We start from the raw sequence: 21760 nt of genomic DNA, 5'->3' as shown, positions 1-21760 counted from the left end.
AACATTCCCCAAAACCCTCCCCCTCCCCTTCTATATTGGTGTTCCCCTTCCCATCCTCCCCCCATTACCGCCCTCCCCCCAACAATCACGTTCACTGGGGGTTTAGTCTTAGCAGGACCAAGGGTTTCCCCTTCCACTGGTGCTCTTACTAGGCTATTCATTGCTACCTATGAGGTTGGAGCCCAGGGTCAGTCCATGTATAGTCTTTGGGTAGTGGCTTAGTCCCTGGAAGCTCTGTTTGGTTGGCATTGTTCATATGGGGTCTCGAGCACCTTCAAGCTCTTCTAGTCCTTTCTCTGATTCCCTCAACGGGGGTCCCGTTCTCAGTTCAGTGGTTTGCTGCTGGCATTCGCCTATGTATTTGCTGTATTCTGGCTGTGTCTCTCAGGAGAGATCTACATCCAGTTCCTGTCTACACTTCTTTGCTTCATCCACCTTATCTAGTTTGGTGGCTGTATATGTATGGGCCACATGTAGGGCAGGCTCTGAATGGGCGTTCCTTCAGTCTCTTTTCTAAACTTTGCCTCCCTATCCCCTCCCAAGGGTATTCTTGTTCCCCATTTAAAGAAGGAGTGAAGCATTCACATTTTGGTCATTCTTGAGTTTGGTGTGTTCTGTGCATTTAGGGTAATTTGAGCATTTGGGCTAATATCCACTTATCAATGAGTGCATAAAATAAGAATGCAATTGGAATGAAATGCTGGTAGAGGATCACCGACCCGGCACAAACCCGATGGTGGGCATGAGGAGGGATGCATGCCGGCTGCCATAGCAGGAGGGATATTGGCTGGCCATGGAGGCGTGTGCCGCTGATTGTCTGAACAGAATGGACTGCACAGAGTGGGCACTGTGGCTAGTGCCTAGTGTTGGAGGATATGATGTGGTGGGCAGGAGGAGTCCGAATCCTGCTCCCTGCCCCTGGTGTCCTGTGCTTTCTTGGGGCACACTGTTGTGGGGATCACTGGCAGTGGTGGCACTGTTAGCAGGACAGGAAGTCCCACCACCAGAGTCTTCAATATTGCCACCACTGTTACAGTGGATACTAAGAAGTCCCGGATGTTTCCCAAGCTGATTGGTCCCCCAAGAATTTCTTTGAGCTGGTCATGGCTGTCAGAGTAAGACGTGGTAAGGAGCGACACGAAGATAGGGTAGCCAATAGGCTGATCACAAGATGAGTTTATCATGTTCCGCAGTGCCTGCTTGGCACTCTGGATGCTGTCTCTCTCTGGGTTCCGGTTTCAGAGAAAAGCAACCTCCTGCTGCTGCCCTGCCCAGAGGTCTCGGACACACTCCTTATTCACCTTAATGACTCTGAAGCTCAGGTAGCATCGGTTGAGCATGATGATCTTGTACTCATTGGTGCCATCGTCCATGACATGCTGCAGAACCAGCAAGGAGAGAGAGAGTTGGCAAGTACTGCACTCTGCCGTGAAGGGTCCCCTTCGTGGGCTATCACAAGGTTCTTCTGTTAGCACGTTGGTCTCTGGAGACACTGGCAGCTTCATCCCTCACCTTCCCAGAGTTGGTGATCAGTGCATCCACCTGGCGAGGGATCACCCGTGTGCCATACATGTCCAGTGTGGTAGGTCCTGTCAGGGTTGCTTCTGGAACATACTTTTGCTTTTTAAGACTAAGATGAAGGCCCAGGAATTGAAGAAAGGATCAGTTGCCTCTTATTTAAAGAGTTCCTAGCTCTTGACATTACTCACATGAAGTTCAGTTTCACAAGTAAAACAACAACAAAAAAAGTTGAATATTTTAATAGTGACATGACATGAAGTAGAGGATTGTTTTTCAAAAACGGGAAGAAAAAAATTTAGCATAGTATAACAGAAAAACCAAAAACCTAGTAAAGAGAACAAGCTATGAATGGCTTTGGATGAATTAAGTCATGCAAACAGAGTAGTATGTTATATATTGAACTTATATGTTTTTTGTAATTTTATTTTTCTTGGACATTTTATGCATTTACATCTCAAATGTTTTACTCTTTCCCGACTCTCCCATAACCCCTCCCCCTGTTTCTATGAGGATGCTCCCACTCCTATCCCTCCACTCCAAACTCAATACCCTGACATTATTCTTCATTGGGGGGAAAAGCCTTCACAGGGACAGGAGCTTTTCCTCCTATTGATGCTAGACAATGCCATCCTCTGCTACATATGTGGATGGAGTCATGAGTCCCTCCAGGTGTACTCATTGGTTGGTGGTTTAGTCCCTCGGAGCTCTGGTGGGGTTCTTCTTATGGGGTTGCACACTCCTTCAGCTCCTTCAGTCTTTTCTCTAACCTCCACTGGGGCCCCCTTGCTCAGTCCATTGGTTAGCTGTGACTATCCTCATTTGTATCAGTAGGGCTCTGGCAGAGCCTCTCGGGAGACACTTATATCTGTCTCCTGTCAGTCAACACTTCCCAGTATCAGCAATAGTGACTGAGTTTAATGGCTATATATAGGATTGATCCCAATGTGGGGCAGTCTCTGGGTGACCTTTTTTCAGTCCCTGCTCCACTCTTTGTCCCCGTATTTCCTTCCATGAGTAATCTGTTCTCTCTTCTAAGAATGAATGAAGCATCTGCATTTTGTTCTTCCTTCTTCTTGGGCTTCATATGATCTCTGAATTTTTCCTTAGGTATTCCAAGATTTTGGGCTAATATCCACTTATTAGTGAGGGCATGCCATGTGTCTTCTTTTGTGACTGGCTTACCTCACTCAGCATAATATTTCCTAGTTCCATCCATTTGCCTAAGAACTTCATGTAGTCAGTGTTTTAATAGGTGAGTAGTATTCCATTGTATAAATGTACCACATTTTCTGAATCCATTCTTCAGTTGAAGGGCATCTGGATTCTTTCCAGCTTCTGGCTATAAATAAGACTGCTATGAACATAGTGGAGCATGGGTTCTTGTTATATGTTGGAACATCTTTTGGGTATGTGCCTAGGAATGGTATATTTGGGTCCTCAGGTAGTACTATGTCCAAATTTCTGAGGAACCACCAGACTGATTTCCAGAGTGGCTATACTACCTTGTATTCCCACCGATGATGGAGGAGTGTTCCTATTACTCCATATCCTAGCCAGCACCTACTTTTACCTGAGGTTTTGATCTTAGCCATTCTGACTGGTATGAGGTGGTATCTCAGGGTTGTTTTGATTTGCATTTTCCTGATGACTAAGGATGTTGAACATTTCTTTAGATGATTCTCAGCCATTCAGTATTCCTCAGTTGAGGATTCTTTGTTTAGCTCTGTACCCCATTTGTAATGGGATTATTTGATTTTGTAGAGTTTAACTTCTTGAGTACTTTGAATATACTAGCTATTAACCCTCTATCAGATTTAGGATTGGTAAAGACTTTTTCCCAATCTGTTGGTTACTGTTCTGTCGTATTGACAATGTCCTTTGCCTTACAGAAGCAATTTTATGAGGTCCCATTTGTCGATTCTTGATCTTAGAGCATAAGCCATTGGTGTTTTGTTTAGGAAATATTCCTCTATGGTTATGGCTTTGAGGCTTTCCCCACTCTTTTTTTATATTTAAAGCACTAAATTCTATCAATTACATCACTGATACACATACATTTATTGTGTTTGAATAAAAGACATTTATTTATATACTTCAATTATATATGTATATTAATATTATATTAACATTACTTATAAATTTGAATGATTACAAGTAAGATAGATATGTATTTTTTGTTATCTACAAATATTCACGGACAATGACAGAATTGAATGATGACGTTAGCTATTGTATATCATGTACATTGTACCTTTGCAAAGTGTTTAGCATATATATACGTATATATATACACATATATAGATAGATAGATAGATATGAGCAGTGCTTGAGAGTTGCAGCAAATCTTAAAATGAATATTTCACTCAATAAGTTGAATAATTTATGAAATCAGATTGAAAATAAGTTCTGAATAAGCTTCCCATCCTGATGGATCGTAAGCTATTATCATCATGTGTGTAAGACTAAACAAAGTTTCCATAATCAGTTGATGCAAACACTATAGCCTATCTTTTGATTTTATTTGGAAAATTGTTTGGATATATGATATAGGGTATAAACAACTAATTCTGCGAGTATAACTGACTTTTATTTCATTGTACATTTCCACTCCTTACATTAATTTCTTTTCTATTATTTTTGAATTTCCAAAAAACATAAAAGCAATATGCTGAATGTAGCCTTTAGAATTAAATGAGAGACTCTGTCCCTATTTATAAGGGAAAAACACAGCAGTGCACAGAAATATTGACAAGGGAATATTATCTTATCTGGATAAGAACTATGTATAACTTAGCATTCTACTAGGTACAGGGAATGTCAATGGAAAAACTGCCTCAATCAGAATCATATAGGGTCATATCTATGGGACACTGGCATTACTGCTATCTCATACAAAGGTCCAGATGACATGGAAAGTATCATTACTATGGGGGTAGTCCTTGGTTTTAAATAAAGCTAGTTGAACATATACCAGAAGTAGCTTTCTTCTATGGTTTCTTCTTGAGTTTCTGTCATGATTTCCTTTGGTGAGGGGCTATGAACTAGAAAAGTAAGATGAAATGAACTCTTCCCTGCCTCTAGTTGATGTTACTCATGGTGTTTATCAGAACAATAGAAAACATGAAAGGATTGAAAGAGCTGAAGGGGCTACCCAAAACTATACATGGACTGACCCATGATTCCAGCTGCATATATAGCAGAGGATGTCCTTTTTGGGCACCAATGGAAGGAGTAGCCCTTGGTCCTGCCTAGGTTGGACCCCCTAGTGTAGGAAAATGTCGGGAAGGTGGGAAGGCGGGGTGAATTGGGAGTTAAACACCCTTATAGAAGAAGGGGAGGGGGAGGTGATATGGGGCTTATTGACAGGAAACTGGGAAAGAGAATAACAATTTGAAACGTATATAAAAATACATCCAATAAAATAAAAAAAAGAAAACATGGACAACGAATAAGCTTGAAAAATTAGACAAGAAAAATAAACATCCCCAGGGAAGAGCTCACTGTCGGTTGTCCAGTAACAAATTGTCACCCTTGAAAATATACATATTATTAAAATTCATTATACAACCCAGAAAGGTTATATTTAAGAATATTTATGAATATACATAAACCTGTGCAATAACAATTAGAGGCTATGAATTTGAAAGATTGCAGTGAGGGTACATTGAAGGGAATGGATTGAAGAAAAGCAATGGTTGAATTTTATAAATTTTTAATAATCAAAAAGTATAAATAAGTAAATATAATTATTAGAACTTTGAATATATATCAAACTGGTTAAACATAAATAAAATAATAAAAATTAACCATCTGTAATCATCTGGCTAAGGAATGATAGGCATGTAGGTGGGACCTTTAATTTGCATATTGAAAGCAGGAGCCCTCCAAAGATGGAAAACAGGAGGAGAAAGTAAAAATTGATGGCAGATGACAATTGAAGGGTTGGTACAAAGTTTCAACACATTAGTGAGGTTTTACTCCGCAGAAACCTAGTCAACAGAGGAAAACATTGCATAAAATCATCAACATTAAACATACATTATATTGAGGCTATTTATAATATATATTTCTCTTTAACACTGTTCATTGGTAAATGAAGGTTTGCTATAGTGAACAGAATTAAAGACCATTTTAAAAAGTAAACAAATGGTATAATATAGAACAAAACTTCTATGTTTCCAGGTCATATACTTAAACTTCTGAATTAGGTAAAACTGAAGATTTGAATAACACATATGAAACTAATATTTAAAATATAAATATGATAAAACTAATTTTCATATAAACATTTCTAATTAAACATATCCTAACAGCTTTCTTCAAAATGCAATAGATTAAAAGTAAAACAGAAACAGAACATGACCAATACTCTCAAGTAAATGCAGACAGGTATAATGGAGAGGCAGAAATACATAACAAATTTCATCAGTATTTTTGGAGGCAAAAAAAAATCAAAATCGATCAAACAAATAAATAAAAATAAGATAACAGTGTAATAGTTTAGAAATGGATTATCAATGGAGAGAAACAGATGTTACAGTGGGAATAGACATGTGAGGCTCAAGAGAAAAAGTTCGGACTATTGAAAAACATATACTAACATAGTATATGACAATCCACATTCATAATCCAGACTTACATCATGCCTCTACTAGTATAAAAAGAAGAGTGTGGAGTATAAAAAGAGATAAACCAAACATCCAAACAAATGATTCACCAAATCAATCTAAAAGAATAAATAAGCAAAAATATGATTGTAACAACTGACAAATGCATTAAAATTACTTATTAGACATAAAAGAAAGATGGAAGCAATTACATACAAGAAACATTATGTTAGATTATAAAAGGTAGATGGAAAATTTGACAATAATATATTAGAGGCTATGTAATAACAAAATAGAAAAGTAGAAAAGGTTAATAAAGTATCAGATGTAAGAATGAAAAATTTACCCACCATACAACATAAAAATGCAAATAACACAGATCACCCAACTGGAAGAAAATTAGAGGACTATAAGTACAGATATGCATTATCCATATATAAACATTTACCAGTAAATGGAGGAAATGAAGGACATGAGATTTTTCAAGTGCTGTTGCTGACAGTTTACTGAATCATAAGTTTGTAGATTAATCAAAATCCAAAGAAAAGACAAAATAATAAAACAAAAAACCATATCCCAGTCAAAAATGACACCTTCTTGGAACAATGTGAATCGGTTAAAACTATAACAAGATAATAATAAATCCAGTACTATTCTTCTGGTTTAGATATAAGAGATGTTAAATTTTATGATTCTTTAACAAACAAAAGAATGGGCAATTTTAAAAATGTCTATCTCAAAAATAAAAAGAAATACAGAGATAAACATAAGACTTTCAACTTTATGAATTCATAGAACTATTAAAAATACCACAGAATTTCTTAGTTTTTTCATTCTTGAAACAATATATTTTTTCATTTTTTCGCTTTTCATAATATGATGTATTACACTAAATTTTTTTCCTTTTTATGTTGAATATTTTTATTTACATTTAAAATGTTATCCCCCTTTCTGGTTTTCTGTACAGAAACCCCAAATCCCATCCCCATCCCACGTCTTCCATGAAGGTATTGTCCCCCCAAAAGCCCTCCCTTCCCACCTCCCTGCCCTGATATTCCACTACACTGGAAGGTCCAGTTGTGGCAAGACCAAGGGCTTCTCCTTCCATTGGTGACCAATAATGCTACATATGCAGCTGGAGCCACAGGTCTGTCCATGTGTACTCTTTGGGTGGTGGTTTAGTTGATATTGTTGTTCTGATGGGGTTGCAAACCCCTTCAGCTCCTTCAATACTCTAACTCCTCCGATGGGGATCATATTCTCAGTACAATGGGTGGCTGCTAACATTAGTCTCTGTATTTGTCACGTTCTGTCTGAGCCTCTTAGGAGACAGCTATATCAGGCTTCTGTCAGCATGCACTTTATTGGCATCAGCAATATTGTCTAGGTTTGATGGCTGTATGTATATAGGCTGGACATCCAAGTGGGGCAGTCTCTGGGTGGCCTTTCCTTCAGTCTCTACTCCAAACTGTCTTCAAATCTCCTCCTGTGAATATTTTTGTTGTCCCTTTTAAGAAGCATTGAAGCATCAACACTTGACTTGTCCTTCTTCTTGAGCTTCATGTGGTTTGTAAATTGTATCTGGGGTAATTCTAGCTTCTGGGCTAATATCCACTTATCACAGAGGACATGTGTGTTTTGGGTTTTGGTTTTTTTTTGTTGTTTTTTTTTGTTTTTTTGTTTTTTTTGTGATTGGGTTACCTCACTCAGGATGATATTTTCCAGTTCCATCCATTTGTCTATCAATTTCATGAAGTCATTGTTTTTGATGCCTAAGTAGTACTCCGTTGGTAGATGTACCACATTTTCTGTATTTGTTCCTCTGTTGAAGGACATCTGAGTTCTTTCCAGCTTCTGGCTATTATAAAAATGGCTGTTATGAACATAGTGGAGCACGTGCCTTGTTACATGTTGGAGCTTCTGTTGTGTGTATGCCCAGGCATGGTATAGCTGGGTCCTCAGGTAGTACTGTGACCAATTTTCTAAGGAACCACCAGACTGTTTTTGAGAGTGTTTCTACCAGCTCATAATCTCACCAACAATAGAGCAGTGATCCTATTTGTCCACTTACTCACTAGCATCTACTGTCATCTGAGTTTTTGATCTTAGCCATTCTGAATGGTGTGAGGTTGAATCTCAGGGTTGTTTTGATTAGCGTTTCCCTGATGACTAAGGATGCTGAATATTTTTTAGGTACATCTCAGCTTATAATTCTTTTGTAAGTCTGTACCCCATTTTTACTAGGGTTATTTGATTTTCTATAGTCTAACTTCTTGACATCTTTTAATATATTGGATATTAGCCCTCTATCAGATGTAAGATTGGTAAAGATCTTTTTCCAATCTGTTGGTTGCCATTTTGTCCTAAGAACAGTAACTTTGGCCTTCCAGAAGCTTTGTAATTTTATGATGTCCCATTTGTTGATTCTTAATCTTAAAGCCTAAGCCATTTGTGTTCTGTTCAGTAAAATTTCCCCAGTGCCCATGTGATCAAGATTCTTCCCCAATTTTTCTTATATTGGTTTGAATATATCTTGTTTTATGTGGAGGTCTTTGATCCACTTGGACTGGAGCTTTGTACAGAGCTATAAGAATCTTTCGATTTGCATACTTTTACATCCTGACCACTAGTTGAACTAGCACCATTTGTTGAAAATTCTATCTTTTTAAATTCAGGATGGTTTTAGCTCCTTTGTCAAAGATCAAGTGACCATAGGTTTATGGTTTCATTTCTGAGTCTTCAATTCTATTCCACTGCTCTACCTGCCTGTCTCTGTACCAATACCATACAGTTTGCATCACTATTGCTCTGTAATACAGCTTGACCTCATCAGGGATGGTATTTTCCCCAGAAATTGTTTTATTTTTGAGAATACCTTTTTCTATGCTAGGTATTTTGTTATTCCAAATGAATTTGAAAATTGCTCTTTCTAACTCTATGAAGAATTGAGTTGGAATTTTGATGGGGGTTGCATTAAATCTGTAGATTGCTTTTGGCAAGATGGCCATTTTCATAATATTAATCCTGCCAATCCATGAGCATGGGGGAATCTTTCCATTTCTGAGATCTTTAATTTATTTCTTCAGAGACTTGAAGTTCTTTTCATAAAGATTTTCACTTGCTGGGAAGAGTCACACCAAATTTTTTTTTATTATTTCTGACTATTATGAAGGGTGACATTTCCCTAATTTCTTTCCCAGCCTGTTTATCCTTTAAATAAAGGAAGGCTATTGATGTGTTTTTGTTAATTTTATACCCAGCAACTTTGCTGAAGTTGTTTATCTGGCTTAGTAGTTCTCTGGTGGGAACTTTTGGGGCCACTTAAGTATATTATCACATCATCTTCAAATAGTGATATTTTGAATTCTTCCTTTCCAATTTGTATGCGTTTGACCTCTTTTTTTTGTCTGATTTCTCGGACTAGGCCTTCGAGTACTACACTGAATAAGTAGAGGGAGAGTGGGCAGCCTTGTCTAGTCCCTGATTTTACTTGGATTGCTTCAAGTTTCTCTCCATTTAGTTTGATGTTGGCTACTAGTTTGCTGTATATTGTTTTTAATGTTTACCTATGTGCCCTGAATTCCTGGTATTTCCAAGACTTTTAACATTATGGGTTGGTGAATTTTTGTTGATATTGAACCATCCCTGCATCCCTGGGATGAAGCCTACTTGTTCATGTTGGATGATCATTGTGATGTGTTTGTGAATTAAGTTTGCAAGAATGTTATGGAGCATTTTTGTCTCAATATTAATAAGGGGAATTGGTCTGAAGTTTTCTCTGTTGAGTCTTTGTGCAGTTTAGGTATAAGTTTAATTGTGAATCAAAGAAGGAATTGTGTAGTGTTCCTTCTGTTTCTGTTTTGTGGAATAGTTTGGAAAGTATTGCTATTAGGTCTCCTATGAAGGTCTGATAGAATTCTGCATTAAACCCACCTGGTTATGGAAATTTTTGGTTGTCAGACTTTTAATAACTGTTTCTAAATCTTTAGGAATTATAGGACTATTTAAATGGTTTATCTGATCCTGATTTAATTTTTTACCTGGTATCTGTCTAGAAAATTTTCCATTTCCTCCAGATTTTCCAGGTTTATGAAGTATATGCTTTTCAAATAGGATCTGATGATTTTTTTGAATTTCATCAGATTCTGTTGTTATTTCCCTTTTCCTTTCTGATTTTGTTAATCTCAATACTCACTCTGTGCCCTTTGGTGAGTCTGGCTAATGGTTTATCTATTTTGTTGATTTTCTCAAAGAATCAGCTCCTTGCTTTGTTGATTCTTTCTATAGTTCTTGTTTCTAGTTGGTTAATTTCAGCCCTGAATTTAATTATTTCCTGCCTTCTTCTCCTCTGGGGTATATTTGCTTCTTTTTATTCTAGAGCTTCTAGGTGTGTTGTCACACTGCTAATGTATGCTCTCTCCAATTTCTTTTTGTAGGCACTCAGAGCTATGACTCTTCCTCTTAGCACTATTTTCATTGTGTCCCATAAGTCTGGGTATGTTGTGCCTTCATTTTCATTTAAGTCTAAAAAGTCTTTCATTTCTTTCTTGACTAAGTTATCATTGAGTAGAGCATTGTTCTCCTTCCATGTGTATGGGGGCTTTCTGTCATTTTTGTTGTTATTGAAGACCAGTCTTAGGTCATTGTGATCTGTTAGGATGTGTGGGATTATTTCAATCTTCTTGTACTTGTTGAGGCCTGTTTTGTGACCTTTCTTGTGGTCAGTGTTGGAGAAGGTACCATGAGGTGCTGAGAAGAAAGTATATTATTGTGTTTTAGGATGAAATAGTCCATAGATGTTTGTTAAATCCATTTGTTTCATAACTTGTTAGTTTCTCTGTGTCTGTGTTTGGTTTCCATTTCCATGATCTGTCCATTGATGAGAGTAGAATGTTGAATCTCCCACTATTAATGTGTTAGGTGTAATGTGTGCTTTGAACTTAAGCAAAGTTTCTTTTATGAATGTATGTGTCCTGAAATTTAGAGCACAGATATTCAGGATTGAGAGTTCATCTTGGTGGATTTTTCGTTTGATAAATATGAGGTGTCCTTCTTTATCTTTTTTTGATAACTTTTGGTTGAAGTTGATTTTATTCAATATTAGAATGCCTACTCCAGCTTTTTTCTTGGGAACATTTGCTTGTGAAATTGTTTTCCAGCCTTTGACTCTGAGGAAGTATCTGTCTTTGTCACTGAGAAGAGTTGCCTGTCTGCAGCAAAATGCTGGGTCTTCCTTACAAATCCAGTCTTTAGGTCTAGTTCTTTTTATTGGGGAATTGAATCCATTGATGTTAAGAGATATTAAGGAATAGTGATTGTTGTTTCCTGTTATTTTTGTTGTTTCAGGTATAATTATTTATGTGTGGCTCTCTTTCTCTGGTTTTGTTCCAAGAAAATTGCTTTCTTGCTTTTTCTCGGGTGTAATTTCCCTCCTGGTGTTGGAGTTTTCGAACTACGATCCTTTTGAGAGTTGGCTTTGTAGAAAGATCTTGTGTAAATTTGATTTTGTAATGGAATATCTTGGTTTTTGTATGTTAATTGAGAGTTTTGCTAGATATAGTAGCTCCGTCTGGCATTTGTGCTTTCTTAGGGTCTGTATGACATCTACCCAGGATCTTGTGACTTTTATAGACTCTGGTGAGAAGTCTGGTATAATTCTGATAGGTCTGCCTTTATATGTTACTTGACCTTTTTCCCTTACTGCTTTAATATTCTTTCTTTGTTTTGTGTTTTTGGTGTTTTGACTATTATGTGATGGGAGGAGTTTCTTTTCTTGTCCGATCTATTTGGAGTTCTACAGGCTTCTTGTATGTTTAATGTGCATGTCTATCTTTAGGCTAGGGAAGTTTTCTTCTATAATTTTGTTGAAGATATTTACTGGCCCCTTTTTTGGGAATCTACGGTTTCTTCTATACTTATTATCCTTAGGTTTGATCTTCTTGTGGTGTCCAGCATTTCCTGGATGTTGTGGGTTAGGAGCTTTTTGCATTTTACACTTTCGTTGACAATTTTGTCAACGTTTTCTATAGTATCTTCTGCCCCTGAGATTAACTCTTCTGTCTCTTGTATTGTCTTGTGATACTTGTGTCTGTGTTTCCTGCTCTCTTTCCTAAGTTTTGTATCTTCAGATTTTGTCTCCTTTGTGATTTCTTTATTGTTTCTATTTCCATTTTTAGATCCTGGATTCTTTTGTTCATTTCCTTCACCTGTTTGGTTGTGTTTTTCATGTAACTCTTTAAGAAATGTTTGTGTTTCTTCTTTAAGAATTTCTACTTTTTTACATATGCTGTCCTGTATTTCTTTAAGGGGGTTATTTATGTCCTTCTGAAAGTCCTCTGTCATCACCATGAGATATGATTTTAAATCCAAATCTTGCTTTTTCAGTGTGTTTGGATATCCAGTATTTGCTTTGATGGGAGAATTGGGCTCTGATGATGCCAAGTACTCTTGGTTTCTGTTCCTTAGTTTCCTGTGCTTGCCTCTCACCATCTGGTTATCTCTAGTGCTAGCTGGTCTTGCTGCTTCTGACAGTGGCTGGATCCTGCTGTCATCCTGTGTGATAGTACTCCTGAAGACTGGCTTTCAACCAGCAGGATCTGTGTGCAGAAAGTTATAGGACTGTGTCAGCTCAGGGAGCAGGCAGAAACTGGGAGGGTAATGTCCCAGACTCCTCCTCAGTTTGTGGGTCCTCAGGGCTCCAGGCAGGTCACTCAGAGCAGAAGAGTTGGTATTACCTCCACTCTCGGGTATGTCAGTGCTCTTAGACTGGCTTTCAGCTCTGGATGCAGGCAGAGCCTGGAAGTATCCTCTCCCTGACTGCTCATACTTTCCTGTGTCCAAAGGGCTACAGGCAGGTTCATCTTGGGTGAGGAATGTGAGCAGAAGTGGTGTTCTCCCCTGAGCTCTCAGGACTGTCTGTACTTCTGAGAATCCAGCTCTCTTCCCCAGAGGATTTGGGTACAGAGAACTGTGGGACTGGGTCAGCTCCAGGCACAGGCAGAAACTGGAAGGGTTCTGTCCCAGACTGCTTCTGGGTTTGTGTGACCTGAGGGCTCCAGGTAGGTCACTTGGAGCAGAAGAGTTGGTCTTATATCTTCTCTCAGGTATGTCAGAGCTGCTAGCAACTGTCATTCAGCTCTGGGCAAAGGCAGAGACCAGAAGGATCTACTCCCTGACTGCTCCTAGGTCTCTTTGTCCAGAGGGCTCTAGGCTGGTTCCTCTTGCACCAAGACAGTGAGCAGAAGTATTGTTGTCTGAACTCTCAGAATTGTCCTCACTTCTGAGAGTCCAGCTATCTCCCCTATGGGATTTGGATACTGAGTGTTGATTCCCCTTTTTGCCTCTAAATCATCCCAAATACTTCCTTGTTCACTTAGAAATTCATGTCCTAATTTTTTTATTAAATATATACATTATATTTTATATATAATTAAATTAAAATAGGTATAAACATATATTTAATGATAAATTAATGTACTTATAAAATAAATTATATACATAACATATGCTAATACATTGCATAAGAATATATATTTCATTCTATGTATTTTCATTTTTATTTATTACTTTATAAATTTACATTTCACATGCTGTCCCCATTCCTGATGCCTCCTCCACAAGCATGCCACCCTACTCCCCATTCAGCTCCTTCAGTCCTTCTCCTAATTTTTCCATAGGGGTCCATGAGTACAGTCTAATTGTTGGCTGTTAGTATTTGCATCTGTCTTTTTCAGGTGCTGGTACAGCCTCTCAGAGGACTGCCATGCTAGGCTCCTTCCTGTAAGAACAACATGGCATCAACAATAGTGTTGGGGTGTAGTGCCTGGACATAAGATTGATCTTTGGTTATAGTGGACTCTGGGTGGCCTTTCCTTCAGTCTCTGCTCCAATTTTGTCTCTGCATATCATATAGTAATAAACAATTCTGGGGAAAATTTTTGAGATGGGTGGGTGGTCTCATCCCCCAACTTGGGGCCATTTCTATCTACTAGATCTGGTCTCTTTATGTTTCATCTCAACACAATTGGGCATTTCAGGTAAGGTTATCCCCATTGTGTCCTGGGTGCCTCTCACATCTATGGTATCTGAGACTTATGGTCCCCCCCATCCTATCCCATAACCTACACTGCTGCATATTTCTAATAATTCTCCTGGCCCTCAGGACTCCCCTCCTGTCTGCCACATTCCCTGATCCTGCCCACCCTACTTCCTCCCCCTCCCATTTCTCACACAGGTTCCTCCCTTCCTCTGCTTCTTGTGATTATTTTTGCCCCTTCTAAGTGGGATTAAAGCATCCATACTTGGGCATTCCATCTTGTTAAGCTTTAGATGGTCTGTGAATAGTATCATGGGTACTCTGAACTTTTTGGCTAATATTCACTCATCAGTGCATGCACACCCCTTGTATTTTTTTGTGATTGGGTTACTTCACTTAGGATGTTATTTTCTAGTTCCATAGATTTGCCTGCAAAATTCTTGAGTCTTTGTTTTTAAATAGCTGAGTACTATTCCATTGTTTAAATGAAGCACATGCTCTGTATCCACTCTTCTGTTGATGGACATCTGGGTTGTTTCCAAATTCTGGCAATTATAAATAAGGCTGCTATATAAATATAGTGGAGCACATGTGTTTCTTATATGTTGGAGCATCTTATGGTATATTCCGAGGAGAGGAAAAGCTGGGTTGTCAGGTAATAATATTTAAAATCTAGTAGGCTTCTCCTCCGGGATGCAGGGATGGTTCAATGTATGTAAATCCATCAACATAATCCACTATATAAACAAACTCAAAGATAAAAAACAAATGATGATTTCATTAGATTCTGAGAAAGCATTTGACAAAATTCAACATCCTTTCACGATAAAAGTCCTGGAAAGAACAGGAATTAAAGGCCCATATCTAAACATAGTAAAAGCCATATACAACAAACGAGTAGCTAACATCACAATAAATGAAAAGAAACTTGAAGCAATACTACTAAAATCAGGGACTAGACAAGTCTGCCCACTCTCTCCATACTTATTCACTACAGTCCTAGCCAGAACAATCAGATAATGAAAGGAGGGCAAAGGGATACAAAATGGAAAGGAAGAAGTAAAAATATCACTATTTGCAGATGATATGATAGTATACATAAGTGACTCCAAAAGTTCAACCAGATAACTACTAAACCTGACAAAGAACTTCAGCAAAGTGGCTGGGTATAAAATTAACTGAAACAAATCAGTAACCTTCCTCTATTAAAATGATAAACAGACTGAGAAAGAAATTAGGGAATGATACCCTTCACAATTGTCCTAAATAATACAAAATACCTCAGTGTGACTTTAACCGAACAAGTGAAAGATCTATATGACAAGAACTTCAAGGCTCTGAAGAAAGAAATTAAAGATCTCAGAAGATGGAAAGATCTCCTAAGCTCATGGATAGTTAGGATTAATATAGTAACGATGGCCATTTTGCCCAAAGCAATCTACAGATAAAATAGAATCCCCATCAAAATTCCAACCCAATTCTTCACAGAGATAGAAAGAGCAATTTTCAAATTCATTTGGTATAACAAAAAATGCAGCATAGCAAAAACTATACTCAACAATAAGAAAAACTTCTGGGGAATCACTATCCCTGAACTCAAGCAGTATTAAAGAGCAGTAGTGATAAAAACTGCATGGTATTGGTACAGAGACAGACAGATAGACCAGTGGAATAGAATTGAAGACCCAGAAATGAACCCACACACCTATGGTCACTTGATCTTTGACAAAGAAGCTAAAACCATCAAATGAAAAAGATAGAAGTTTCAGCAAATGGTGCTGCTTCAACTGGAGGTCAGCATGTAGAAGAATGCAAATCAAACCATTCTTATCACCCTGTACGAAGCTTAAATCCAAGTTGATCAAGGACCTCCACATCAAACCAGATATACTCAAACTAATAGAAGAAATAGTTGGGAAGAGTCTTGAACACATGGGCACTGGAGAAAATTTCCTGAAGAGAACACCAATGGCTTATGCTCTAAGATCAAGAATCAACAAACGGTACCTCATAGAACTGCAAAGCTTCCTGTAAGGCAAAGGACAATGTCTTTAGGACAAAATGGCAACCAAAAGATTGGGAAAAGGTCTTTACAAATCCTACATATGATAGAGGGCTAATATCCAAAATATACAAAGAACTCAGGACATTAGACTCCTGAGAGCCAAATAACCCTATTAAAAAGGGGGTACAGAGTTAAACAAAGACTTCGCAGATGAGGAATATTGAATGGCTGAGAAGCACCTAAAGAAATGTTCAACATCCTTAGTGATCAGGGAAATGCGAATCAAAACAACCCGGAAATTCAATGTCACACCTGTCAGAATGGCTAAGATTAAAATCTCAGGTGAGAGCAGATGCTGGCGAGAATGTGGAGAAAAGAGGAACACTCCTCCAATTTGTGGAATTGCAAACTGCTACAACCTCTGTGAAAATCAGTCTGGAGGTTCCTCAGAAAATACAAAATTCCACTACCTGAGGACCCAGCTATACTTCTCCTGGGCATATATCCAAAAGATTCTCCAACATACAACAAGGACACATGTTCCACTATGTTCATAGCAGCCTTATTTATAATAGCCAGAAGCTGGTAAGAACCCAGATGTCCTTCAACAGAGGAATGAATTCAGAAAATATGGTACATCTACACAATGGAGCACAGCTCAGCTATCAAAAACATTGACTTCATGAAATTCATAGACAAATGGATTGAACTAGAAAATATCATCCTGAGTGAGATAACCCAATCACAGAAAACATACATGGTATGCACTCACTCATAAGTGTATATTAGCCCAAAAGCTCGAATTAACCTAGATGTAATCCACAGACCACGTGAATCTCAAGAAGAAGGATGACCAAAGTGTGATGTTTCACCCCTTGTTAAAAGGGGGAACAAGAAGCAGTATGGGGCTATGCGTGTGTGAAGCTTTCCAGAGGGCGGGTGCAGGGCCTGGGGCACCCGATGGACAGGGACCCAGTGGTGCACAGGGAGGCAGCATCCACTCTGGCTGCATTGACACTGCACAATGTGCCAATCGCTGTGCTCATCGGGCTGCTGCTGTCGGTGCTGGACCCGGCCAAGTTGCAGAGCCTCGTGGCCCGGATCCTGGAGGACCCTGACAGTGTGTCCCCCATTGACGTCCTCTGGATCAAAGCGGCCCAAGTTGGTGACTACTACTATTCATTTGGGTGCTGCCACTGCTGTGCACCCTATCAGCAGCTACAGAGAGAGACCATTCCTGCCAAGCCTGTGACGTCTACCCTTTCAGACCCGAGGATGTACCTGGGTGCATCCACAGCAGATTTGCAGTAGCAACCACCTGATACCCATCTCCCACCTTCTTCATACCGGCACCACTTCCTGGTGTTCAGAAGACACCTGCAGCCCCCAGTGGGCAGAAGTTATAGAAGGAATATGTTCTTTTTATACTTAAGGAGAGCTGTCTGCCTCTTGGTGCCTCTGCACTACCCCCAGGGACTAGATCCCAAGAATGAGGGTGTTCAGTTCTTCAATCTATGAAAAGATATCATGGCCTTGACCCTAAAGGAGTACCAAGAGGAGGAAGTAAGAAAGATGGACTCAGAGACAAGGACTCTCCATTTTACTCTTTATGATATCCTATCACTACATGAACTAAGTACTAGGAAGTAAAGGAAAACCTAGGTCACCATGGCTTAAGTGAGAGACACTTGTTATCCACATAGCCTGAATCCTGGAGCAGGTGACTAACACAGTATTATATCTAACAGAGTATTCTGTCAACACTCGGTGAGGGCAGGGCTTCCTCTCAGTAATCTCATTGTTCCTTACTTTGTAGTCACAAGATGGTTGCTGTGTTTCTAGAAATCATGTCTGTTGAGAAAGAAACCCAATGGACCAACTTCTGTCAGAAAGGAAAACCTTGTTCAGAGGTTTGAACATAGTCACCTTGGTCTGAGCTGGCGACCAATGCCACTCACAGCTGCAAAGAAAGCAGACATTAGGAAACACTGTCACAGCTGAGTGTGACTGCCTTGTTCATTCCCTGGAATCCTGGAACAGGCCCTATGTCCCCTGCAACACAGTTAGGATCCCATTAGCAGGAGAGGGAGGTAGCCTTTGCTATGAAACAAGCCATCCCTGAACTCACCAGCTAAACAAGTATTCATGCACCAATGAATCTGTGGGTTAGCTAAGCTCCTTTGAGCAGCTCTACTAGTGTGGCCTGTTTCTGCTCATGGGTGCATAGTCAATTGTCACTTCAGCTAGGGTGGTTAGGCTGGGATCACCTAGCCATTGTAGCAAGTGTTGGTTGCATTGGCTTGGTTAACCTTGTTGCCCCTCTAGCAGGTCAGAGCAGGCTTATTTTCATGATGGCCTTAGAGTTCCAAGGGAGAGTAGTAGTGACTAAGCAGAACCTGGGGCAGTGGCTCAGCTGATAAGAGCACTTACGTGGTGATTCATAAAACTGTCATCCCTGTTCCAGATACCTGATACCCTCTTTTAGCCTCTGTGGACACAGACATTACACATGTGAGAAAAGAACCCCCCCCCCCCTTTTTTTTTTCTTTTTGAGACACTGGGTTTTTCTGTGTAGCTCTGACTATCCTGGAACTCACTCTACAGAACCAGGCTAACCTTGAACTCAGAGATCTGCCTCTACCGCCTCCTGAGTGTGGTTGTACTACTATAGTCCAGGTACATATTTTTAAAGGTGACAAGGTTTCTTCAGCCCCAGTGCTAGGACTGTGTCTCTGCTGGTCAGTTCATTCCTTAGATTTCAGGGGTGCAAGTGGACCTAGCTCTCAGTGGGAGGAACTATAAAGGGCATTAGGCTATCTTTCATCACAGATGAATCTTGGTGGGCAAGAGACAGAATTTCTCACTCCCACACACAAGCACCCCCGTTTACAAGTTTATCGATAAGCACACAAAGGCCAAGTCAGCCTTTAAGTAAGGTTCTTAAAAACTAGAAGAAGTCGTGGCATGGTGTCTTCTAGAGCTGAGTACCCCACTCCAAGGATGACTCACAAGCAGAATGAGGTGGATAATGGGGTATTCAGAGGGGCTTCCACAAAACCAGAGTACATGAGGTGATGGAAGGAGCCTGGTGAGGTGGCACTTGCTACGCCACACAGAGACCTTAGTCACTTGTCATTTTCAAGCCTCTGTCTTCCCAGCTCAATAGTGAGGACACCAGTTTCACCACCCACTGAGTGTCCCAAAGAATGAGATTGAGAGGAATACAGTGCATTGTGGTGCTGGATTGATTCTTAGGACCAAACAGTGAACAGGGAGAGAAAGCACTTTAGCAGGTCAACCAGGACTCATACTCTCTAGGTCTTAGTTACCTTCCAGTTTGTAATCACATCTCTGGGGTGGGCTGGATGAAGAATATATGGGAACCCTTTAGTCTCTGCAACTTTTCTGTGAATCTAAAGTCATTCTAAAATAAAAGTTTATTTAATTAAAACACACACACACATACACACACAAAAGTTGGGGAGGGGATAAAAATATCCATAGCATGTGATATGGAGGCAAAGTTTAGAGTAGAGACTGAAGGAATGGCCATTCTGAGCCTGCCCCACATCTATCTATCTATCTATCTATCTATCTATCTATCTATCTATCTATCTATCTATCTATAATATATATATATATATATATATATATAATCAAAACTAGATAAGACTGATGAAGCTAAGAAGTACAAGCTGACAGGAACCAGATATAGATCTTTCCTGAGAGACACAGCCAGAGCATGTCAAATACAGAGGGGAATGCTAGCAGCAAATCATTGAACTGAGAATAGGACCCCTGTTGCAGGAATTAGAAAGAATTGAAAGAGCTTAAGGGGCTTGCAACCTCATAAGAACAAAAATACCAATCATTCAGTGCTTCCAGAAACTAAGCCGCTACCCAAAGACTGAACCATGGCTCCAACTGCATATGTAGCAGAGGATGGCCTTGTTGGACACCAGTGGAGGGAGAAGCCCTTGGTCCTGCCAAGGTGCAGGGGGATGTCTTGGGCGGTGGTAGTGTGGGATAGATGGGGAGGGGAACACCCTTATGGAAGAAGGGGAGGAGGAGAATCTACGGGGATTATGGACAGGAAACTGGGAAAGGGAATGACATTTGAAATGTAGATAAAGAAACATCCAGTAAAAAATATTTAAAAATTTCAGAGGAACAACCATATTGATTTCCAGAATGGTTGTACTTGTTTGCAATCTCACTAGCAATGGAGGAGTATTCCTCTTTCTCTACACCCCTGCCAGCACCTTCTTTTGCCTAAGTTTTTGATCTTTGACATTATGAATGGTATAAGTTGGAATCTTAGGATTGTTTTGATTTGCCTTCCCTGATGACTAAGAATGTTGAAACCTTTCTTTAAGTGCTTCTTGGCCATTCAAGGTTCCTCAGTTGAGAATTCTACGTTTGGTTCTATATCCCATTTTTTTAATTGGACTATAGGTTTTCTGGAGTCTAATTTCTTGAATATTTTGTGTATTTTGGATATTAGCCCCTATTGGGTGTAGACTTTTGAAGATCCTTTCCAAAGCTGTTGGTTGCTATTGGTGTTATGTTCAGAAAATTTTCCCTTGCGCTAATGTGTTCAAAGAAATTTCTCACATTTCTTCTCTTATGTTGATTGTATCTGGTTTTATGTGGAAGTCATTGATCCACATGGACTTGACCTTTTCACAAGGTGATAAACATGGATCAATTTGCATTATTCTACATGCAGACTGCCTGTTAGACAAACACTATATGTTGAAGCTGCTTTTTCCCCCATTGGATAGTTGTGGCTTCGTTGATTTTTTTCTAGATCTTCAATTCTATTCCCTTGATTGACGTGTCTGTCTATGAACCAATACCATGTGGTTTTTAATCACTATTGCTCTATAGAACAGATTTAGGTCAGGGATGGTGATTCTCCTAGAAGATCTTTTATTGTTGAGAATTATTTTCACTATCCTGGATTTTTTTCATATTCTATATGAAGTTTAGAATTACTCTTTTCTTGTCTGGGCAGAATTGAGTTGGAATTTTATTGGCAATGCATTGAATCTGTAGGTTGTCTTTGATAAGATGTCCATTTATTCCTATTTTTATCCTATGGATTGATGAACATGGGAGACCTTTTCCATTTCTGAAATCTGTCCAAATTTCTTTCTTCAGAGAATGAAATTTTTGTCATATGAATCTTTTACTTGCTTGGTTAGAGTTACACCAAAATATTTTATAATATTTGTGACTATTGGGCAGGGTTTTGTTTCCTAATTTGTTCTATGTCTTTTATCCTTTGTATAAAGAAAGGCTAGTGATTTGTTTGAGTTAATTTTATAGCCAACCACTTTGCTGAAGTTTTTGTCAACTATAGCAATTCTCTGGTAGAATTGTTGGGGTTGTTTATGTATACAACTAAATCACCTGCAGTGATACATTGCTTTTCCTTCGCAATTTTTATCCCTTTTACCTCCTATTTTGTCTGATTGCTCTAGTTAGAACTTTGAGTACTATACTGAATAAATAGGGAAAAGGTGTGATGACTTGTCTTATCCCTGATTTTAGTTGGATTGCTTCAAGTTTTTCTCCATTTAATATGAT

General features: G+C 39.0%; 2 pseudogenes; one reads left to right on the top strand and one right to left on the bottom strand.

Moving 5' to 3' along the window:
• Positions 1–645: 645 nt before the first annotated feature.
• Positions 646–1875, bottom strand: Pcnx1-ps1 (pecanex 1, pseudogene 1; annotated as a pseudogene).
• Positions 1876–17070: 15195 nt separating this feature from the next.
• On the top strand, positions 17071–17479 carry LOC134484188 (sulfiredoxin-1-like; annotated as a pseudogene).
• The last annotated feature ends 4281 nt before the right edge of the window (positions 17480–21760 follow it).

Source organism: Rattus norvegicus, chromosome X, assembly GCF_021556685.1.
Source record: "Rattus norvegicus strain SHRSP/BbbUtx chromosome X, alternate assembly SHRSP_T2T, whole genome shotgun sequence".
Taxonomy (NCBI): Eukaryota; Metazoa; Chordata; class Mammalia; order Rodentia; family Muridae; genus Rattus; species Rattus norvegicus.
The sequence above is the reverse complement of the archived record's forward strand: the minus strand, read 5'-3'. Positions and strand labels throughout refer to the sequence as shown.